General features: G+C 36.0%; 1 pseudogene; it reads right to left on the bottom strand.

Annotated features, from left to right (window-relative positions):
- LOC114038432 overlaps positions 1–21,168 on the bottom strand; it is a 30,357-nt pseudogene extending 9,189 nt beyond the window's left edge.
- Positions 21,169–24,271: the final 3,103 nt, after the last annotated feature.

The raw sequence follows: 24,271 nt of genomic DNA, 5'->3' as shown, positions 1-24,271 counted from the left end.
CTCTCTCTCTCTCTCTCTCTCTCTCTCTCTCTCTCTCTCTCTCTCTCCCCTCTCACAAACACACACATAAATACACATTCATGTATACCTACCTACATACAAATTTATCCTAATGTTCCAAAAACATGAATTGATTGAGTACCTACAATATTAGATGCTTTACAAAATATCTGAGCCTGAACTACAACACAGAAGCCTTGTATCTGCCTTTATATGACCAATATCTACCTATACACATAATTAAAAGTTGAATTTTTCATTTTTTAATAGGAAATATGGGGAAAGTATCCATTGATGGCTAATGACAATTTACATTATATATATATATACATATATACATACATACATACATATATGTGTGTATATATGTAAATGTGTGTGTGTAGAGAGAGAGAGAGAGAGAGAGATTAAAGTCTGTTCATATGAAAATATTCAGAAACAAACAAAAACTTCAACATTTCATTTTAAAAATCTGGCCTTTTGCATATCTGATATACCAAAAAACAAGGAGCTCAGAAACATTTGAATTTGGGGCTTATATTTTTCCTTCCTCACTCTCAAAGTTTTAACATGAATACTTGGAATAATAAAATAAACTACTATCATATATTTTCTATAATTAAATGAACTTAATATACAGCATGTTGATGTTTAATGTTAACATTCCAAACAATTTTAATGTGCAAATAAATATGCATATATTCCAACAAAATGAATTGAAAATTAAGTAAGCTTATCAGAAGGCCTCTTGCATGTTGGGTAAAGTGTTAATGGAACATTAACACTAGTATTTGCTCAAGAATTGTACAGGATAAAGTGTAGATTATAATCTTCACCTGTATGTAGAATATTCATATTGGTGAGATTATGGCTTCATTGAAGTGATGAAAAAATTAAATATATCCCACAAAAGAAATCAGCCAAGAACATATTTAACTGTTGCCTCTTTCACATTTCATTTTTCCATTCAGATAATGAAGATTTATATATACATATACATGTACACATACACATACAATGTATATGTACTTATGTATATGTGTGTATATACATACACACACACACACACACATATATATATATATGGAAAGATGATTGAGCATAATACTAATTTGATATTTTGTAATTAGGACTAAGTTATACACACATATGTCTGTATATAATTTTGTTTACCAAGTGATACACATGTAGGTATACATATATTTGCATATATGCATACATGCATATATGCATGTTTATGGGTATATATATGTACAACCATATGCATATATACATACATACACATATGTCACACTTGATAATTTTGAAAACAGAAAAATTATTTAATATTGCATTAAAACTTTGATGTCATTCAAAGATAACTAGAAATGCTAATAAGCATTTTTATGACAAACTCAAAGCTGTAAGACATTTGTTATTAGGCAACAACATATTTGAAAGACTTTTTTTTATTAAATCCAATTAAATTCACCACAATTTAAAAATAATGTGCTAAGTATATGATTTTGTGCCAAAGAAATTATTAAATTAGAATCTAAGAGATATTATGTTACCCTAAATTGAATAACATTGATTAACCTGAAACCCATGACATATGGGATTCATAAGCTAAAAAACAATTTTTCTAGTGTAACTACTTTCTGCTGTAGATGACTATTTCAACTCAAGTCAAATAGTCACCTCACTTTCAAAAATATTGAGAGCTTGTATTCACAGCAAATAATCACTGCCATCTAAGGGATTTAATATGATTGATTGAGCAGTGTACAGGTAGGTGGTACAGTGAATAGAGTACTGATCCTGGAGTCAGAAAGACTCAAGTTCAAATTTAGACTTATTTACTAGCTGTGTGGCCCTGTGCAAGTCATTTATACCAGTCTGACACAGTTTCCTCATCTGTAAAATGAGCTGGAGAAGGAAATGGCAAACCACTTCAGTATCTTTGCCAAGAAAACTGCAATTAGAACCCTGAAGAGTAGGACACAACTGAACAACAGCAACAACAATGATTAGGCAATGGAATGACACTGGAGGTAGAAGATCTAGATTTTAGTTTTGCCTGTGCTAATGAACTTCAATTGACTCTAAAAAGTTGTCTCTTCTTTAAAGATTGTCCCAAACATTTAGAATGATAATGTAGTATCCTTAATGAGATAAGATAAAAAGGCATGGTATCAGTCCAAATTTAAGGTTTTAAGGAATTTGAAGGAAGTCCTAATAAATGATATTCAAGTAAGGGGAAAATTAACTTTAGGTAATAGTGCTAAATACTTTGTTTATACATATACCACTTTAGATAACCCAATTGTCTGAGGTTTTTTTTATAGGTGAGAGATTTTTTTTTTTATTTAGGTCAATTTTTCATTATAGTTGATGAAAAAGATTCACTCAGTCTTCTGGGGCTCAAAATACTTAGATCTTCAATAAAATGCATAACAAAGTATAGATAATGGGAGGAGTAAGAAAACAAAATAAAATATATTACTATGACAATAAGTCTATTTGGAATGCAAAGTAATAAGTAGAAATGAATGGGGAAAACATTTTCACTCTGAGGTACTAGAGAGAATGGTGTAAAATACAAATAAAATATTATATGTTTAAAACACATCACTGAAGGAATAATCTTTTTTTAAAGAAGTCATTTTGCTTATTAAAATACTGAGGGGAAATCAAAACTTACATTATGGAGATCAAAGCTAGAATGGAAATTTGGGATAAGTATAACTATCAATTTAGTGACATTCCCTAGAAGTTTTTTACTGCACACATTAATCAAAGGTAATCCCAATACACTCTTAGAAAAAAAAGGAGCATTTTAATCTCAGTCAATTTTTATTTAAAAAGAAACATGAAAGGATCTCTAAAATGTAACAGAAATTAAAGTATTTTTTCATTATTTTTAAATGGTATAAACATTCTGTCTTAATCAAAAACTAAGAGGTTAAACTCAATCTTGAAACCAAACTCACACACACACACACACACACACACACACACACACACAAACCCTCTGTCTATGGGCTTATACATGCATACACACTAATAATAATATATAAGTTGTGGTAAAATATTCATATTCTTGCAGTATTAGGGAGCAGAAATCATTCACTGAAATGTAACTACTAGATGGTGATGGCAGGAAAAGCCAATGGATATATCAACAAAAATTTAGCATCAACCCTGACTAGGCATGCCTGAAGAACTTGACTCTTCCTCCTTTGAGTGTTTAGTGTTCTCTGACCACTCACTCTCCAACATGGGAGTGACTTTCTTTATAAATCTACCATGCCAAAATGACTGCCCCTGCTGGATTTCCTTACCTCAGTATCTTATATTGACTCAGTTTTCTGAGGATTTTCTGTCAGACCACTTAACAAACTATCAAATGTGTAGAATATTTTGCACAGTTATCATTGAATTTACAACAGACTCAATAATTTTAATCTCTTCCTTTCCTAGGATTCCTCTCCCTTCACCCACCTGTTCTCATGTATGCAAAGAAAAGTATTTCAAACAGACTGTTGCTTTTCAGTTTAAAATACTGTTTCAAAGGCCTAAAATAAATCTTAAATTAAAATTAAAATGCTAGGTATTCTAAAGGGCCTAGACATTCCAAAAGCAAACAGCAGTTAAGAAACACAGTAGCTTACTCTACCTTTGCTTTTTGAGGTGGGGAGTGGGGTAAAGAAACTAAATAATGGCAGGTTCATGGTGACTTGGTTCCAGAAGAGCACAATGGGGAGTCTCCAACTCAATCTCAAGATGAAACACCTTTGACTTTCCTCTCTGATTGGCTTCAGCAGACTTTGGACTGGCCTCTCTCCACATAACAGGGTCGCCTAGAATTGCTCAGAAAAATTCAACATAGAGTCCACCACTGAAAGGATGTTTTGGCTCTAGGCTCTGTGTCCTCCAGGGTAAAAAACAAAACAAAACAAAATAAAACAAAAAAGAGGACTTATGCTTCCTTCAAAAAGTCAGTAGGGACCAGAACCTTTCCCAGGCAAAGTACTCACATTTATCTAATTCCAAGACATATGACTTTCTCATTAAAGTATAGGAAGACTTCTGCAGAAAAAAAATATGAAAACATTAATGCAAATGAACAAAAATCATAATTTAGTAAATCATGATAAATTTAAATTATTTTATTTTATTTTAAATTTATTTTCCCTCACCCTCTGGAGTATCCTAATGAAAAAGGAAGAATTAAAGGAATGTAGAGTTGAAAAAGATATAGATATCACCTAATCTATTGGTTCCCTTTTAGTCATTCTCAGACCCTTTGAGAATTTGTGGCAATGATCCAAGAGGTTCAGCTAAAAATATTCAATGCTACCTTCAGCAGTAAATAATTGCTCAATTGTGTTACAAATATTTTATCTTCTGTGAAAACAGGCATGCACATTTTAAATATTTCATAATTACAATATAAATTTTAATCTTGAGCATTTCTTGGGCAAATATCATTGAAGCTATTATAAGCACCTAAATGAATAAATCTAAAAGAATATTATGAATAGTACATTAAATTCTCTGGGGGCTCAGAACACATTTTTTGGTTGTGGTTGTTGTTGCTGCTGCTGCTGCTGCTGCTATTGAAAGGGGTTAAATTAGAGAAACAAAAAAAATGTTGGGAAGCAATTAATTTTTCTAAACCATTAATTTGAAGGTGAAGACATTGGCTCAAATTGATTATTTCACACAACTACTTAGGATTATTACTCAGTTCTCCTGGCCCTAATTTAGATGATTAAAAAAATTATCAACTACATGAAAATTTTGTCACTTTTTTCAGTATTCCATATTTCACCAAATAAGTCCTTTCTCATTATCCCTATCAAGCAACTTATGTTTTTTCAACATTCCTTTCTTTTCATCAATTAACATTATATCTATGTTGAAAGTCATATGGACACCTATTCTTTTAAAAAACGACATGGGGAGGGGGCAGAGCCAAGATAGTGGAGTAAAATCAGGGAATTACTTGAATTCTCCCCCAAAATCCTCCAAATAACTGTAAAAAATGACTCTAAACAAATTATAGAGCAGCAGAAGCCACAAAATGGCAGAGTGAAACAAACTTCCAGCCGAAGACAATCTAAAAGGTCAACAGGAGAGGTCTCTTGCATCAGTCTGAGAGAGGAACACAGACCAGCACAAAAGCATCAGCACTGACCAGACATCAGCAAACCTGGAACAGGCCTCAGGAGACTGAATTACAGGCAGCTGTGGTGGTTTCCAGACTTCTCAACCCCAAAATTCCAAAGACAACTTAGAAAGTCAGTGGGAAAGGGAACCTGGGTGAGAGAGGAGCATGGTCTATCCCTGGCCCTAGAACAGCCCCAGTGGCTGCTTCTGGAGCTCTTGGCCCAGAGATGGTGGGGGGTTACAGTGACTAATCAGAGGGATATTGCAGGGATCTCTTTGCTGACACAGAGGCAGGATTCTCTTGCTTTGCCCATGCTTGAATCTGGGTTGCAGTCCTGGGTGGCAGTCCTGGAGTGAGGAGGAGAGCAGGCAAGGAGGAGTGCTAGTGAGGCAGAGCTAGTGGCATGGTGGGGAGACAATCCTCTTCACAATTCCAAGGTAGAAAAGAGTGCTTGTGGTCACTCACAAACCAGAGCACAGGCCAAGAGAGGAGGAAAAACACCTATTTAGATCATACCACCTTGGGAGAACTGAAAATTTACAGGTGACTACAAGTATCTCTGAAAACAGCTACACAAAACCCCTCAAACTTGAGACAGTACACACTCCACACTGGAAGCAGAGCTCTACCTTAACAAACAGTTTAAAAGTTAAGTAATTGGTTGGGAAAAATGAGTAAACAGCAGAAAAATACTCACACTATAGAATCTTACTTTTGTGACAAAGAAGATCAAAATATACAACTGGAAGAGGAAAACAAAGTCAGAGATCCTACATCCAAAGACTTCCAGAGCCTCCAAGAAAAATACAAATTGATCTCAGGCCATGGAAGAGCTCAAAAAGGATTTTGAAAAGCAAGTAAGAGAAGTGGAGGAAAATTGGAAAGAGAAATGAAAGTGATGCAAGAAAATCATGAAAAAGGGGTCCACAGCTTGCTACAGGAGACCCCCCAAAAAATTCTGAAGAAAATAATACATTAAAAATAGGCTAGCCTAAATGGCAGAAGAGGTCCAAAAAGTCAATGAGGTGAAGAGTGCCTTCAAAAGCAGAATTGGCCAAATGGAAAAGGAGGTCCAAAAGCTCACTGAGGAAAATAATTCCTTAAAAATTAGAATGGAGCAAATGGAAGCTAATGACTCTATGAGAAATTAAGAAATTATAAAACAAAACCAAAAGAATGAAAAAAATAGAAGACAATGTGAAATATCTCATTGGAAAAACAACTGAGAAGATGGTGGAGTAAGAGGTGAGTCTCTCTTATCCTCCCCTATTAAACCTTGAAAGCCTAGAAAATATCACCCCAGGAAAAACCCTGGAACAGCTGAACCAGAAGAAAGATGGGGTGCAGCAGACAGTAGCCCAGGTAGCTTGAGGAATTAACTGGAAAGGCCCCTCTTACCTTGGGAGAAGGGGAGCAGTACAGAACTGGAGGCATCCCAGCAAGCTAGTGGAAAATCCCACCTCAGCATACTGGGAACAGATCCTGAAGTCCAGGTGGCGGATCAGGAAATACCAACACCTGGAACCCCAAGTACCTCATTAGGGTGGGGGAACTGGTGGAAGCCAGCTCAGAAAACCACCAGGTGCCTCAGCATTCTACAGCAAACATCTCTCCCAGTGCCTCAGTAAAACTAAGGAAAGCAGTGCTCCAAGGGGTCGCAGGTGGATAAACACCCTACAACATCCATCTGAAAGGGGCTGAAGAAAGCAAAAGGAAGTAAAGGTCTGGGTGAGTAGGAAATCTCCAGGAGCCACACTACCCAATCCTACCCCTAGAGTCACAGTGTTGCTGATTCCAGCCCAACACCAGGCAAGCTGCCAGAATTCTACAGCCTTCAACTACCAATGTTGGAGGTCCCAGCACACAAAGCCATTGACCAGGCCCTAGGCTCCCCACACAAGAAGCTTGGCTCAGTGCCCTGTACTCCCAGCAGGAGAGCCCAATCTCTTTAAAGTCCAGGAAATAAGCAAACACCATGAGCAAAAAGAAACATACAATGGATTCTTATGATGGGAAGAGTGAAGATCAAGGCAGAAATTCTGAAGAGGACAACATTGTCAACAAACCCTCATCTGGAACCTCAAAAGGGAATATGAACTGGTCTGAGGTCCAAAAAGCCTTCTTAGAAGAGCTCAAGAAGGATTTTAGAAGTCAAATGAGAGAGGTAGAAGAAAAAATGGGAAAAGAAATGAGAGGTATGCAAGAGAGAGTCAATAGCTTGGAAAAGGAAGGACAAAAATTAACTGTAGAAAACGAGTCCCTAAAAAATACAATTGCCCAAACAGGGAAGGACATACAAAATCTAATAGCAGAAAACAATTTGTTAAAAATTAGAATTGAGCAAATGGAAGCTAATGACTCTATGAGAGAGCAAGAATCAGTAAAACAAAAACAAAAGAATGAAAAAAATAGATGAAAACGTAAAATACCTCATTGGTAAAACAACTGATCTGGAAAATAGATCCAGGAGAGAAAATTTAAAAATTATTGGTCTACATGAAAATCATGATGAAAAAAAGAGTCTGGACAGTATCTTTCAGGAAATCATAAAGGAAAACTGCCCTGAGGTCCTAGAACCAGAGGGTAAAATAGCCATAGAAAGAATCTACCAATCACCTCCTGAATGAGATCCCAAATTGAAAACACCAAGGAATATAGTAGCCAAATTCCAAAATTACCAGGTCAAACAGAAAATACTGCAAGCAGCCAGAAAAAAAAAAAAACAATTTAAATATCATGGAACCACAGTCAGGGTTACACAGAATGTTGCAACTTCTACATTAAAAGACCATAGGGAGTGGAAGATGATATTCTGTAAGGCAAAGGAGCTTGGATTACAACCAAGGATCAACTACCCAGTGAAAATGAGCATGATCTTTCAGGGGAGGAGATGGATATTCAATGAAATAGGAGACTTCCATACCTTCCTGATAAAAGACCAGAGCTCAACAGAAAATTTGATCTTCAAATACAAGATTCAACAGAGACATAAAAAGCTCATTTTACAGATAATGAAACTGAAGCAAATTGAGCCAAACATGGGTCATTGGATAAGGAACTGGAATTTCTCTTAAAATTAGATGTTCCTATCAAAGAGGAAGACAAGACTCAGATACCCAAAGACCCCAAGAGAAAGAAGCCGGGAAAGTTGTGGCCAAGAGAAAAGTGTTCTTGGGAAAATCACAGTGTTTAAAGAACAAACATCAAGGAGATCCAAAAATATCTAAAGATGAAGAACTTGAAGAGTTTCTGGAAAGTCTGACTTCCTAGAGGGAGAAAAAAAGGGTGATTGAAAAATCATGTTTGTCTTGTTACTAAGGGAGAGTTAGAAGGAGAGACACAGCAGCACCATGCTCCAGAAAGAGCTCTTCACTATTCACAACCACATCCCATGTCACTCTTCTAGCATGATTAATGTTGTAAGAAAAATACCTGCCTCTAGATTTCTGACACCTGCTGACATAATCATTCCAATCATTGCATAATCATTCCATTGAGGTTCATTCCAACCTATCATTCTGTCCAGTATAACCCAGTGTTCAAGCCTGGTACACTTGCATCATAAGACTCTCCTCACTGGAAGACTGAATGATTACTTAGCTCTGCAAGGGGTGGAGTTGTGGAGTTCTTGAGGAGGAGATAGTCTTGTTTCCCACTTTTAAAGAGGACATACATGGTTCTAGGATCTCTTCAGGAAGAGACCCCTAGAAAAAGAAAGTTTTCTGAAGTGACTTATGTGCAGATAAACCAGTCTCTCAACATGCCCTTGGTTTCCAGCTTTCCTGCCTAGAGACTAAAAGTATGGGTGATACAATCATATCTCATATGGAATACAAAATTCGGAGAGGGGAATTATGGGCATCCTCCAACCAAGCAGGTAAACAATGGTGTCTTCATTTGTTTCTTTCACTACAGCATATTGCAACTTGCTGCTGTATAACAAAGTACTAAAATATTTGCCAAAATAATCTACCATATTCAATCACATTGCTCTCATTAAAAAAGATTATTATTGCTAATGATATTTGAGAACATAATATTTCTTTTGGAATGCTAATAGAAAATTTTAAGTAATTTGAAATATTGTTTATTTCATTGTTATTTCATTTTGAAATCTCTGCTTTTCTGTATGCTTTGTAACATACACGTTATATTAGTTAAGTAGTACACATATAGAATTTTTAGATAATTAAATATACAAACATTATTAGACCTGTATTCAGAAGAGATCAAAGAAAGAGGAAAAGGATCCAGATGTATAAAGTTTATACCAGCAGCTCTTTTTGTGATGGCAAAGACCTGGAAGCAAGGAGGGTGCTCAATGTTTGTTTAATGGCTTAAAAAAAGTTGGTATATGACTGTGATGGGATATTATTCTATAAAAAATGAAGAAAGGGGCAGTTTCAAACTGTGTAAGACTCATATAAATTAAGGAAGAGTAAACTGAGTAGGACAAGGAAAAGAATTCATACAAGAACAGCCCTGTAAAAACAAATAACTTTGAAAGATTTAAGTATTTGGATCAATGCAATGACTGACCACAATTCCAGGGGACAACAATGAAGTGTGCTTCATGCCTCCTAACAGAGAGCTGACAGACTTGAGCTGCAGAATGCAGCATACATTTTCTGGACAGGGCCAATGTTGAAATTTGTTTCACTTGATTATACATATTTGTTGCAACGATTTTGTTTTTCTTATTTTTCTTTTCCTCATTGGGGTGGGGGAGTAGGTGAAAAAAAAGAAAATCAAATTTTAAGAAATATACAAATATTGTGAGTTCATGCTTTCTTAAACTTCTTGGAGTGTATAATTTAAAATATTTAGCAACCACTAGTCTAAATGACCACAAATATTCTATCATTAAACTACTGAATAGAAAAGAAAAAAAAAAGAAAAGAAAAACAACTGACCTGAAAAACAGATCCAGGAGGGATAATTTAAAAATTATTTGACTATCTGAAAGCCATGATCAAAAACAGAGCCTAGATATCATGTTTCAATATATTATCAAGGAAAACTGCCTTGATACTCTAGAACTAGAGGATGAAATAGAAATTGAAAGAATCCACCAATCACCTTCTGAAAAAGATCCCAAAAGGAAAATTCCTAGGAATACTGTAGCCTAATTCCAGAGTTCTCAGCTGAAGAAGAAAATATTGCAAGCAGCCAGAAAGAAACAATTCAAGTACTGTGGAAACACAATCAGGATAACAAAAGATTTAGCAGTTTGTATAATAAGGGATCAGAAGGCTTGGAATATGATATTCTGGAAGTCAAAGGAGCTACGATTAAAACCAAGAATAATCTACCTAGCAAAACTAAGTATAATCTTTCAGGGGAAAAATAGACCTTCAATGAAATAGAGAACTTTCAATCATTCTTAATGAAAAGACCAGAGCTGAATAGAAAATTTGACTTTCAAATACAAGACTCCAGAAGCATGAAAAGGTAAACAGGAAAGAGAAATCACAAAGGACTTATTAAAATTGAACTTTTTACATTTCTACATGGAAAGATGATATTTGTAACTCAAGAGACCTTTGTTAAGGTAATTGGAGGGAATGTATGTATGTATGTGTGTGTATATATATATATGTATGTATGTATATTAGGATGATATCTAAAAATAAAATTAAGGGATGAGAAAGGAACATATTGGGAGAAAGAAAAGGGAGAGGTAGAATGGGGCAAATTATCTCATGTAAAAGAGGCAAGAAAAAGCTTTTACAGTGGAGGTGAAGAGGGGAGGTGAGAGTGAATGAGTGAACTTTACTTCAGATTTAGCTTAAGGTAGTAATAACATATACACTCATTTGGATATGGAAATCTAGCTTACCCTACAGGAAGGTAAGGGGCCAGGGAGATGAGAGAGGGGGAAATGATACAAGGGAGGACAGATTGATTGGGGGACTAATCAGAAGCCAACACTTTTGATGAGGGACAGGGCCAAAGGAAAGAATAGAATAAATTGGGGGTGGGAAAGGATGGAGGAAAATATAGTTAGTCTTTCACCACATGACTATTATGGAAGTGTTTTGCATGACTACACATGTACTACCTATATTAAATTGCTTACTTTCTCAATGAAGGTGAGTGGGGAGGGAGGGAAGAGAGAGAATTTGGAACTCAAATTTTAAAAACTAATGTTAAAATTGTTTTTACATGTAACTGGGAAATAAGATATACAGGCAATGGAGTGTCAAACTCTATCTCGCCCTGCAGGAAAATAGAAGGGAAAGGTGATAAGAGAAGGAGGGGTGAATGATAGAAAGGAGGGCAGAGTGGGGGAAGGGGTAATCCATCTTGGGTGTGGGGGAAGGGGAGAGATAAGGAGAAAATTTGGAACTCAAAATCTTGTGGAATTAAATTAAAATTAAAATAAAAAATAAAATATGACAAGGGGAACTTTGCCAAAACTTAAAAGATATTTAGCTCCATTCAAAACATTTGTTCTGATATGAAGAAAATAGAATAAAATGATATCACCACAAGGAGGAAATTCTTCTTTAATTGACTTTCAAAATCATCCAAAACAACATTCTCAAAATAATGTTTTATTTACCTATTTGTTCAGGTAAAAGGAAACTGGATGTAAACATCTATTTTACTAGCTGTTCACTTTCAAGGTATTTTGACATCTACTTGATTTTGAATTGTCCTAAATTATTGCTTGGGTCTCTTATGGATCCCTATTCCAAACTACTTATATGTGTGTGTGTGTGTGTGTGTGTGTACATACATACATACATACATATATATATAATATATATATATAATATATATATATGTCCAATGCCACTGTAATGAAACCATTATTTGAATTAGTGGTTCATTATTCAAATGGCAGGTTTCTGCTGAGTTAAAAGGACTAGATGTGTAGTAAATCTGAATTATTAGTTATTGATCAGAAACTGAACAATGATTTTTAAAATTCAGTACAATCAATACTTAAAGCTAGTGGGAAAGTATCATAGTGAGGATGTAAGATATCCTTAATTAATAGATTTTTTTTGACTATACAGTAAAGTTAAAGAAAGTGACCTAAGAAGGTGTATGTGGGAGGGGGGTGGGTATGTGATGCTCTGGATCTGTGATTTTGAAGCACTTTGCAAGTCTTAAAGTGCTTTATAAATGTTATTGTTGTTATTATTATATAAGAACAACTTACCTGAAAACTTGTGGCTTTAGAGAATTGTCAGGGATAAAATAGTTATTTTAGTTACCAAAGAACACAGAGCTAGTATATATCTTAAGAAGAACGAGAATCCAAGTCTTCCTGACTTGAGGCCCAATACTCTAGAAAACCATATTGTTCTTTGTATATGTGTGTATATACATATATGTGTATGTGTGTATACATATATATGTATGTGTGCATATGTATATCTGTATATCTGTATATCTGTACACATATATATATATACATGCCCTTTGTGTGTGTGTGTGTGTGTGTGTGTATGTGTGTGTGTGAGAGAGAGAGAGAGAGAGTAAACAGATAAAAAAGATTTAAAGAGAACAAGAAACTTCAGGGGGTAAGTAATGCCAGTTCATCAGATAACATTGAGACAGAGGCAGAGAAAGAAGTGGGTAGGGAAAGAATTTGCTTTACTAACCAGGTTTCTAATTTGCTTTCTAATTTTAATTTTTCAGTATGAAAATTTGCACCTAAAATATCTATACATTCTCCAAATGAGAGTATGATGTATTATTTTTTGATGACCTAGATTTCAGTAATCAATGGAGAAAATATTGATGTTGCCCTGTGGGCCACATATTGACTTAGAAAATCAAAAATAAAATTTTGTTAAAATTTGTTAAATATTATTGTGTCATATTTTAATCTAGTTCCAATGGATGGCACTCAGCAGTATTGTGGGTCCATGCAGTCTAACTTCTCGATGTCTCTTATCAAGGTGGTTGAAATAATACAGAAAGGACTTTGGATGTAATCAGGAGCAGCAGAAACTGGTGTGTATACAACACTAAGACCAAGATACCCCATAGCTGTGAGTTTCCTTGTGCTCAATCCTAAGACACCAGAGAAGGACCTGAAAATTCAGAACTCTGAATCTCAAAGATTTGGGGGTGGGGGTGGGGGATGGGGGGGTGGAGGAAGATCAATGTATGAACACAGGTGACTCAAATTGAGATACAAAAGAGTTTGCCACTCCACCCAAAATTGTAGCAGGAATGGGTGTTTGGCCCTGGTACAAAGCCCCACTTAATAGACTGGGGTTGGAAAGCTGGATAAACTGAAGACACTACTAAAAAAAAAATGTAGATCGACAGATGTCTAAAATTCCCAGCTAGAAAGAAATTGTAATTCCATAACAGCTGCAAGCAGATACTCAAAGAGGAGCAGAAGAAGATGAAGCAGAAGAAGAAGAAGAAGAGGAGGAGGAGGAGGAAGAGGAAGAAGAAGAAGAGGAGGAGGAAGAAGAGGAAGAAGAAGAAGACGAAGAAGATGAAGAAGACAAAGATGAAGAAGACAAAGAAGAAGAAGAAGAAGAAGAAGGAGAATGAAGGAGAAGATGATGATGATGGTGATGATATATCCTCAAGGATTACAAGAATAACTAAAAGGAATGAGGCAAGTTGTTTTGTTTTGTTTTGTTTTTTAAGGATGTGGAGTGAACAGTTGAAAGGAAAATAAATATCTTAGAAGAGAACAGGGTAGAACTTTTAAAAAGGTAATGCACTTCATGAAAATAAGAATGTACTAAACAAATACTGATACTCAAAGACTGAAAAAAAAGTTTCAAAATAAAAACAAATGACTGAAAAAAAGTAGAAGAAAATTTAAAATTGCAGATATCAAAACAACTCACCTAGAAAATAGCTCAAGGAAAAATAATTTTAAAATCATTACATTTCTTGAAAAAAAGACTGATTAAAAAAGGCTGGACATTTTATTTTTTTAAATTATATGTAAATAAAATTCTCAGATCTATTAGAAACAGATAGCAAAGTAAAGATGAAATAAATCCACTAAGCACCTCAAAAACAAACAAACAAACATAAAACCTCTACAAGAAAACACACCAAAAATGTCACAGACAAAATCTAGTCTTTAATGTCAAGGAAAATATAAATTAATGCAAACCAGAAAAAAGCAGTTTAAAGATCAAGCAACCACTGTCAAGAACACACAATCTGACAGCTTTGTCTGTAAACAAGGAATTCTTGGAATACAATATTTCAAAAGGCAACAAAATATGGACTTACAGGTAGGAATAACTTACCCTGCAAATTTTAGTATAACCTTAAAGGGGAAAGCAAAAAAAAAAAAGTTTAACGGAACAGAGGACTTGCAAGCATTTCTGATGAAAAGAAAGAAAACAAGTGGGAAATTAGAACATAAGTCAAGATTAACCTAGAAAGGTAAATTTCTTTGACTAGTTAAAATGTGTTTTATCATGATGCAATGTGAGGCCTCAGATGCTTACTGGCTGTGTGACCTTGGGCAAGTCATTTAACCCTGTTTGGCTCAGTTCTATATCTGTAAAATGAGGTGGAGAAAGAAATGGCAAACCACTCCAGTATTTTTGCTAAGAAAATCCCATATGGGGTCACAAAGAATCAGACATGAATGAAACAACCAAACAATGACATAATACAAGGATATGCTGTAGCTAGATCAAACTGAATCTAGAAATGATTATCAGAAAATTATTAAATTTTCATTGTGAGCATTTACAATTTGGAAGTTGGTAAATGCTAGAAATCAGAGCTGTATTTATGGTTTTGTTAATTGCCTACACTTAAGAAAGTTTATAATAATGTTATAAAGTTAAAGACAAGGATGAAGATTAAACCTAAAAGCATGTTGGGTACATTTTTACAATCCTCATAAGTTAGTTATTAAACATTTACCAACACAACCTTGATACAGTATAATTTTAAAATTATACTAGGCCTCCCTCCTTTCTCACAGAAATCTTGGTATCAGCTTGCATACAGGAAAAGCTGACTCACATGTTCTAATGCTCCCACCAAGTCCTAGAGGCTTGAGTTTGCATGCCTTGAGCTTTTTATTGGCCCTAAGCCAGGAATCTCTGTCAGAAAAGCTGGGGCAAATGAGACTTTTTTAGGGGGAGTAAGGGGAAGAATTTTCACCATGGAAGCTGCTAGGGAAACTGAAGTCCTAGGAAATTGTGTGAAGGGTTGTGTGGGGGAAGGAAGCTGTGTAAAGGAATGGGAAGTTGTGTCAGGAAATTGCTGATCTAACAGTAGTATAAATGAAAATGTCATCTTTTTGGTGTTTTAAGTTAGAAAAAAATTATGCAACAATAAATGCTAGTACTGTGATGTCAAAGTTTAAGAGTGTATCTCTTTTTATTTCTCTTAATTTTTTTTTCTGTGCATATGTTTTTAAATTGTCACATTATGGTGTTTATTAAGAAGTGTTTATTGTGTCAAACTAAATGTATTCATAGCATTCTAAATTAAGATTCTAGAATTTTGAAATAAAATATCTTAGAAATGAAATAGTACAATGACATTTTTAAAAATAAGGAAACTGAGGTCTATCATGTAGCATTTAAATAGCTTTCCCAAGTAAACACAGAACTAAAGCTTAGAATAAACTTCCAGGAATGGCAGTGCTAGGACCAGTATGATCTTTTGCTTTATGTTCTCCTCATAATAATTAAAGTCTTTTAAAATCAAATCATGTGTTACATACAGATATGATTTTACATGAACATTTATTTATATACATATATACATACATTTATATATGGATGTGAATGTATGCATTAACATATATGGGAATTAAAATAATTGATTACTCTGCAGTTTTTTAGTCTGGACACTTCTTTCGATGAATTTAAAAATGGAAACATGAAAACTTATCTGCTAATGTAATAAGAAATCATGGATTAAATATAACTTCCTAGCTGATATTTCATAATTATTTTTCACTGTAGTATCAAACTACCAAGGCACTCATCTGAAACAAGCAACATAAACCAATTCATTAGAGAGTTGATCGCATTTTTTTTAATTTGGTAAAAAGATGACTGCAGATCTTGGCATCATCAATATTTGACAGATAAGTGATGTAGAGTTCTAATGAATTAGAAAAACAACAAAATCCCTAGGTTAATTAAGTAAGACTCAGTGGTCCAAATACTCTTGTCTTGTCACAATTTTTTTATGTTTTCACATTTATTTCAGATTATGATGAAATTGTTTATGTATTCATCTATAAGAGAACCCCAGGAGAGACCTGACCTGCATAACTGAGTAATGAAGACTAAGACTCTGAATAAGTAGAAGCAGGTGGTTCTTTCTCATACAAGTCCTTAAAAAAATCAATCATTAAATATTATTTGAGCACCTACTGGATGCCCAGCTTTGAAGATTCTTACTGTCAGAGAACTAGCAAGATTAATAATATAAGAAAACAGAGATCAAATAAACTATCAACTGAAAAAAAAAGTGTCCAGATGTTTAATTTCGTTTGAAATACCACTTAACAGAGTAGAACCTTCAAGGGCTAAATAAGTTTTTTTTTTAAATCTTGTTTTTAATATTGTAGAAAACTCATGAAAATATTTTTCTCCTGCTTTACTTTGCCTGGAAATATTTAATTCTTACCTTATGTACATACACAAACTTTTACTTGAATTATTTCCAAAAGGAGACAAAGATCAAAGGTCATCAGTTCAGAAAGTCAAGAATCTGGATGAAAAGATCAAGCCATCCATTTTTTTTCAAATGGTCACCCAAATGCCTCATTTTTAGCCAATCTGAAATGGTGACAAGCGGCACTGGTTAATATGCTTGTCACAATATCCGCTCTTGGGCAATATTGAAAAAGAAAGAATTTGAGAACTTGAAGAAATCAATAGCCTTATTTTTCTTTAAGACAGGTCCTACTGTCACTGTTCTGGCCTTCAAGAAGTATCCAAACATAGTAGTCTGGATAATTTTCTGGCTACTTAGAGGAAAACATCTGTGTTAATATGCTGGGACCAGCAGCTCTCTTCAATACTTCCTTGCTCTGTTTGCAGCTATTCTTTGACTCTGAAGACTCCCTTTTGTTAACAGAATTTTATAGTACTGGTCTGTAACCTGGGAATGGCTAAAGGTGAAAGAGCAGTAAGAGGCAGGTGTGCCAGCAAACAAGTAGCAATTTAATTAATTTCAGTGTGAGGAATGTGGTTTGCAAATGTGAAGCTCTCCTGAGAAGGTGGAGTTTTATCATGCTGGAATAAAGGCAAAGTTTATATACATAAATCACTGGGGGTGGGGGGGGGATTACAATACAATCTTATCTGGGTCTTGAGTGGTTTCCCAGAACAAACCATAACACAATCTTTTCTAAGTTCTGAGTGATTTCCCACTGTAAACCCACAAGTGCAAGACAATACAGGTATTCTAGAGTCCTTTAGGAACAGTTCTTAAGTGGATTGTCTTAAATCTTGGGGAATAGTTGTGATTAATAGATAGGGTGAGTTCTGTGATGGGTACAGGTTTTACAATCTTCCATTAGCTTCACTTAAGGTATACAAGAACAGGCAAATAGGTATTGTCAGAGTTAATTGATCACTTTAAGCTACATTGTGAGTCTGACTTCCAAGCCAGAATCTACTAGGAAAATGTGAGCTCTGAGAAATCTAAATTATTAGTATATTCATTACACACACAGTATTGATTAATATGAGAATCATAAATCCCTTTATACCTTGTACCAGGGCCACTCTCTCCCTTTCTGGGCATTCTATATTCAGCCCTTCCTGGCTGGACTGAGTCAGAGGCCCTGTTTCATGTTTGTTGTCTGTCGGTTTGTCCTGATTTGAAAGACTTGGAGTTGGACAAGTTTCTTTCATTGCTTCTTCTGACTGCATCTCCATTTTAAGAGGTCCATATGATCCACTGATCCTATTTCTTCATGTTCTTCTTTCTTCTCCTGTTCTTCTTTTTCAGGCTCATCCTTCGTTCTTATTAAATGTGGAGGAAGTGCTGGACAGGAAAGGAACGACTTCTCTACTTTTCCAGTTTTAAATTAAAATTTGCTTCCTCCTTTCCTGGCACCAAAAAGAGATAATATTAGCTTTTTAGGTTTGTTTTCTAAATTTTCAGCCTGGTTTTCAGTTTTTTTAAGCTGTGGCATATATGTTGGTTTCACAGGTTTAATTGGCCCTTTAAGTCTCTACTGTTCTTTCCCCAGCTCACAGGGTCTTGAATGAAGTTTTTTTCAGGACACAGAGTCTAGTGTGCTGTGTTATTTGATTTCTGTAATGAATGTATGCAAAGAATCCTGAGGTGTAGACTCTGACAAATCTTTCCAGGAGACTTTCAATTTCTCTGAAATCTTGGCAAGTTCTTTCTCTGCATTATTTAACTTCTCATTTTTTTCCCCTCTTCCATATCTTAGTTTTCCTTTTTCTAGATACTGCCTTCCACAAGCTTGGAGAGCACTGGATCCTTGCTTCCTTTTTCTTTCTTGAGCAAATGGTTTCCAGTCAGCAGTTTTCTTGTTGGATCATCCACAGGCAACCTAACTCTTCTAAGCCAAGTTCTGTGTCCCTGATCATCATATTCATACTCTAACTCTATTCTTTCTCTTTCAAAATTCCTTGCAGGGCCTTTTTGGAATCCTTTACATAACATGACTCATGTTCCTGCTGAAACTCTATGACAACAGGGTTCTCTTCAACTTCTTCTTTAATGGCATCTTTTCCCATTCCCCGAGTACTCCCCAGCTCTACACCCTATCAGTATTTCTCTTCTCTTCTGTGGCATCTATCTCTTCTTCACCATCTGAGGCTTCACTCTACATTTTCTTCTCTAATTTTATCTGCTGTTGCGTTACTGTTAGCTTGGATTCTGCCTCCTTATCACCTTCTGGTCCCCGAAGTATAAAGAGCTGGGTGCACCTCCGGAGCTGAGAACGTGGCTCACGTGGACGCGGCAATCAGTGCGGCGCAGGGCTTGGACCTTGCTCGGAAAGGTGCCATGGGTGCTCCCCACGCTGAACAGGTAGAAGCCAGGTCCGTGGTGGTCGTCCTTCCCCTCCGTGCCTCGAGCCGCGTGGAAGCAGGACACCGATGGGTGCGCCCGGATCACGACGCCCTGCAGGCTGTTGCTGCCCGGGATGCTCCTGTCCTTCAGTGTATCTAGGCTGTAAGGGGAGAAAAGCGGGTCGGGGTGGAAACACCTTCACTGCGGCTCCTGATGGGGGGCTGGGAGGAGCCTGAGCCAGGCTTCTGATCGCAGGAGCCCCCGCTGCTTTCCACGGTCCCCTGAGATGCGTCACCGCTGGATCACCAATAGCGGCCTTCTCCCGCTCATGCTCCCGGAGAGCTGGGTTATGGTCCCGCGGCTTCGAGGGCAGTGGTAGGATCGGCTTTTAGAAGTCGCCCTCCGACAGCTGGAAGCCAAACCCCAACTTTGCCTCTGAGGAGGCGCCACCATCTTCGTGGAATGTGGTGTGTAAGTGTTCTTTGGGAGCCGACTCTGAATGCTCCAAGTTCTCGCTTCGGCTTCAAGGCCTGCCGGGGAGGGGCGGCACAGGAGCTTCCTGAATACGTTTGGAAAAACTTTCACTGAGGTCGAGAAGGATACTTTTGAGAAAAATCTGTATCATTTCAACTAAATTAGCTTCAACTGGTAACTTGTTAGGTACCGACTATATGCAAGTCACTATGTAAGGCGTTACACATGCCAAAACAAATAAATAAACAGCCCGTGCCCTCCAGAAAATGATTTTTTTATCCTTCATTCTTGAGAGGACTAATGACGTCAAGAGAGTGATGTCTTGACTTGTGGGCAAATTGGATTTAAGTGTTTTAAAATTGTCGGCCTCACTCCTCCAGTGGCCCCGGATTCTAGGAAATTACATTTTACGGAAAAGATGTGATGTACATTAAGATAAGTAAATATGTCATTTGAGCTCTAAAGAAGACATTTGAACTATATGGATCAGTTCCTTAAATTAAATTTACTATGAATATCACTTTAAGAGAATTAACTTTATAGAATTTTTTTTTTTTTTTTTACATTTTATCAATCAGGACAGTGTTAGACTATGGAATATCATTCTTTTCTTTCTCAAGTAATCTCTAGGATTTGGCTTGATGCTCCCAACTGGACTTTTACTTTTATAATATCTCTCAGGCCTGAATTTCCTGTTATCTATTTTTGTCTTCAGAAGAGTACATAAACCTTTACTTTCCTCCTTTATATTCTCTCTGAAATTAAGTCTTAGATATATTTTAAGTGTTTTTAAGGATTTGCTAGGATATTTGTTAAATGCCACTACTGTGAGATAGTGTAGTGCTGATTACCTTTTACTTAGAATAGTATAATAATCCTTAAGTGAAATCAATTATTTTTAATAACTACCCACACTAACATTGGATTTGAAAAATGTATGAAAAAAAAATTTTCACATTATTGTATTAAGATACATAGGCACTGTAAAATTAATTCATATATTCTATATATACATAATATACATATTTACATATGTACATGTACATATATTCTATGTACATGTCAATATAGTTTACATCTATATATCTATATATCAAGAGAGAGAGAGACATAAATGTATGATAAATTTTTCTAGCTGAACAATGAGAGGATCCATGAGAGAACAGTGAAGCAAAAGTCAAGATAGGTAACTATTTGTAAATTTACAGTATGATGATCCTAAACTAAGATCTGAAGAAAAGAGTAATATCACTAACATAATTGTTGTACAATGGTAAATAAGATGGCACAATTTAACAAGAATTATAATTATAAAAATGTCAAAGAACAATGGAAATAAGCTTGGTGGGAAAAATCACGCTTCAACATATTTTCAATAATGAATTACAGAGAGGACACTAAGAGGCCTGGACAGCTGGTAAGAAAGATTACAGGGGGATGTTTGCAGGTACTGGGTTCACCCTGTTGCATTGTTCATAGACAATTCTGGGTCCCAGTTCCATAGTGAAGAAATCACAAGCATTTGCAATTGTAGGAAAGTGGGGGCCCTGGTCACAGTAGGTCATAGTACCGGGGTGGTTGCTCACAAGGGAATAGGGACACTGGACTCAGTTCCAGGGCAGAAAGGAACACTAGAAATTGTAGCTGCAAGACAGTAGGGGACATGGTCACAGTTCAAATAAAAAGGAGTGCAAGCATTTGGGGCTGAAACAGAGGAGAGACCCTGGTCATAATTCCAGTGATGAAAAGTGTTTGTAGTCACTTACAAGGGAACAGGAACCCTGGTCTCAGGCCCAAAGCAGAAAGGAATATTCAGGCTTGCAGCTACAAGAAAGCAGGGAACCTGGACACAGTTCCAGCATCAAAAGGATGTCTAGCACTTGCTAGTAAGCAAGGTCCCTTCATTGGTAAAGACCAGAGCACGGTCCAGGATAACAGTGACCATACCGCTCCTTAAATCATAGCACCTAGGAAGCATCAAAAATGTACAGACCCCTAGAACTAGCTCTGAAAACAGCAGAATGAAAAAGATGAATCTTGGGACAGTGCTTTCTCCACTCCTAGAGCAGAGCCCAACATCAACATAAAATGAAAGGTCAAGAAATAGGCTAGAAAATGAGCAAACAACAACTACTATGGTGACAGAGAAGATCAAGAAAAAAAGTCAGGAGAAGGCAACAATGGCAAAACATCTCGAATCAAATCCTCAAAGGCTCAAAGGGGGAAAAATATATGATTTGAACACACACCCAACAAGAATTCCTGGAAGAGATTAAAAATACAAATAAGAGTGGTAGAGGAAAAGTTAGGTAAAGAAATGAAAGCAAAGAAAGAAAATTATGAAAATACAATTAACAACTTGGTAAAAGAGGCACCAAAAAATACTGAAGAAAATAGCAACTTAAAAACAGACCTGGCCAAATAGAGAAAAGATAAGGTAAAAAAATAAATGAATGAAAATACCCACTTGAAAGTAGAATTGAACAAATGGAAAGAGATGTACGAAAGCTCATTGAAGAAAATCATTCCTTAAATATTAGAATTGGGTGAGTAGAAGCTGTATCTCCCAAATTTCTGAATGTTTTCTCATATCTCTCATTATTCTCTACATAATTATCTGTTGTTTTGATAATTTTTTCTTCAGCAGTTACTCAGAATGTCATCATTAATCTCCATTTTGTCATGTATCCTTCATTTGTATTGTCTTGTATTATGATTTATTTCACTTCTATGAACCTCTCTAGAATTTCAGAGGCCTTCCAATTCCATAATTTTAAAAGTTTAACTTTTCTAATAAATTTAGACTTTTGATTATTATGAATAGAATCAAAGAAAAATGAGCTAAAGCTAATTGTGAATTAGATTAAAAGAGACTTGTATTTCTTAAAGTGATAACTAACAGTTTTTAAAATTATTCATTGAAAGTATTTTCAGGAGTTCTGCTTCCAGGAGCCAAGAAGGTGAAGTAAAAAGGTAGTCACTCTCACCCTCCCCTATCAACCTCTGAAAACCCAAAAAAGTCACCCCAGAAAAAACCCTGAAACAGCTGAACCAGAAGAAAGACAGGGTGCAGCAGTGTAGTAGCCCAGGTAGCTAGAGGGATTAACAGGAAAGGCCCCTCTTACCCTGGGGGAAGGGGAGCAGTACAGAACTGGGAGTCACCCAGCCAGATAGTGGAAAGCTCCTCTTTAGCACACCAGGAAGAGATTCTGGTGCCTCAGCATTCTACAGCAAATGGGTCTCCCAGTGCCTCAGCAAAAATAAGGGAAGCAGCACTACAAAGGGCCCCAGGTAAATAAGCACTCTGCAGCATATGTCTGAAAGGAGCTGAAGAAAGCACCCTAGAGTTGCTGGAAAGTTCCAGCCTTGTTGATTCCAGCTCAACACCAGGTAAGCTGTCAGAACTCTACAGCCTCCAACTGGAACACTAGTGCATTGTTGGTGGAGTTGTGAAATGATCCAACCATTGTGGAGAGCAATTTGGAACTATGCCCAAAGGGCTATAAAAAAGGTGAATACCCTTTTGACCCAGCAATAGAACTTCTAGGGCTATATCCCAAAGAGATTACACAAACGGGAAAAGGACCCACATGTACAAAAAGATTCATAGCAGCTCTTTTTGTGGTGGCAAAGAATTGAAAATTGAGAGGATGAACAGGCTGACTTCAGAAAAACCTGGAAAGACTTGTATGGTCTGATGCTGAGTGAAGTGAGCAGAACTTAACCCTTCCCAGCAATACAAGGATCTAGGACATCTCCAGAGGCCTTGTGATGGAAAATGCTATCCACATCCCAAGAAAGAACTGTGGAAGTTGAATTGCTATTTTTATTCTCTTCTGTTGAGTTTGGTTTCCTCTTTCTGATGGTTCCTCCTATTGGTTTTAATTTTTACTTAGAACATCACTAATGTGAAAATATGTTTAATATGAATGTAAATGTATAGCCTATATCAGATTGTGAGACATCTTGGGGAGGGTGGTGGGGAGAAAGGGGGAGAAAAATTTTAAACTCAAAAGCATATGGAAGTGATTATTGAGAAATCAAAGTAAATTGATAAAAAAGGTATTTTCAGAATAGGTTTAGAATAATTTTCATTGACTTGAGCCTTGATTCAATCATTTCTCTATAATTAGATCATTATGCAAATGGACAAGTTTCTATATATGGACATAATATTCTGATAGTTTAGAAAAATATTGTATTGCAAATCTAGAAGAACTAGAATTCTAGTTCTTTGCCTTCAAAGCATACTGTTGCCCTCTTTGGTGGATCCCTACTACCTACTTTAAAATACAAATTCTTTAGTTGGTATTCAGTGCTCCTCACAATTTGGCTCCAAAAAAAAGAACAAAAAAAAACTGGTGACTGTTATTTCATATGTTTTCCCTTTGCATAATCGACATTCCAAACTTATTATACTACTAGCTCTTCCCAAAATTATACATTACATACCCTAGCATTGTGCATTTGTGCTAACTCTTCCTTATGCCAGGATTGCAGGCCTGATCTCTCAGAATCCTTCTCTAAGGTTCAGATCAGGTGCCTTCTCCATGTCTTCTGCACATCTTCTGTGATTCCCCAAGTTGCTTAAAACCTCTTTGTTTGTCTATCTATCTATCTATCTATCTATCTATCTATCTATCTATCTATCTATCTATACGTATATAG

This window comes from Vombatus ursinus, unplaced genomic scaffold (genome assembly GCF_900497805.2).
Source record: "Vombatus ursinus unplaced genomic scaffold, bare-nosed wombat genome assembly UNPS02011014.1, whole genome shotgun sequence".
Lineage (NCBI taxonomy): Eukaryota > Metazoa > Chordata > Mammalia > Diprotodontia > Vombatidae > Vombatus > Vombatus ursinus.
The sequence above is the reverse complement of the archived record's forward strand: the minus strand, read 5'-3'. Positions and strand labels throughout refer to the sequence as shown.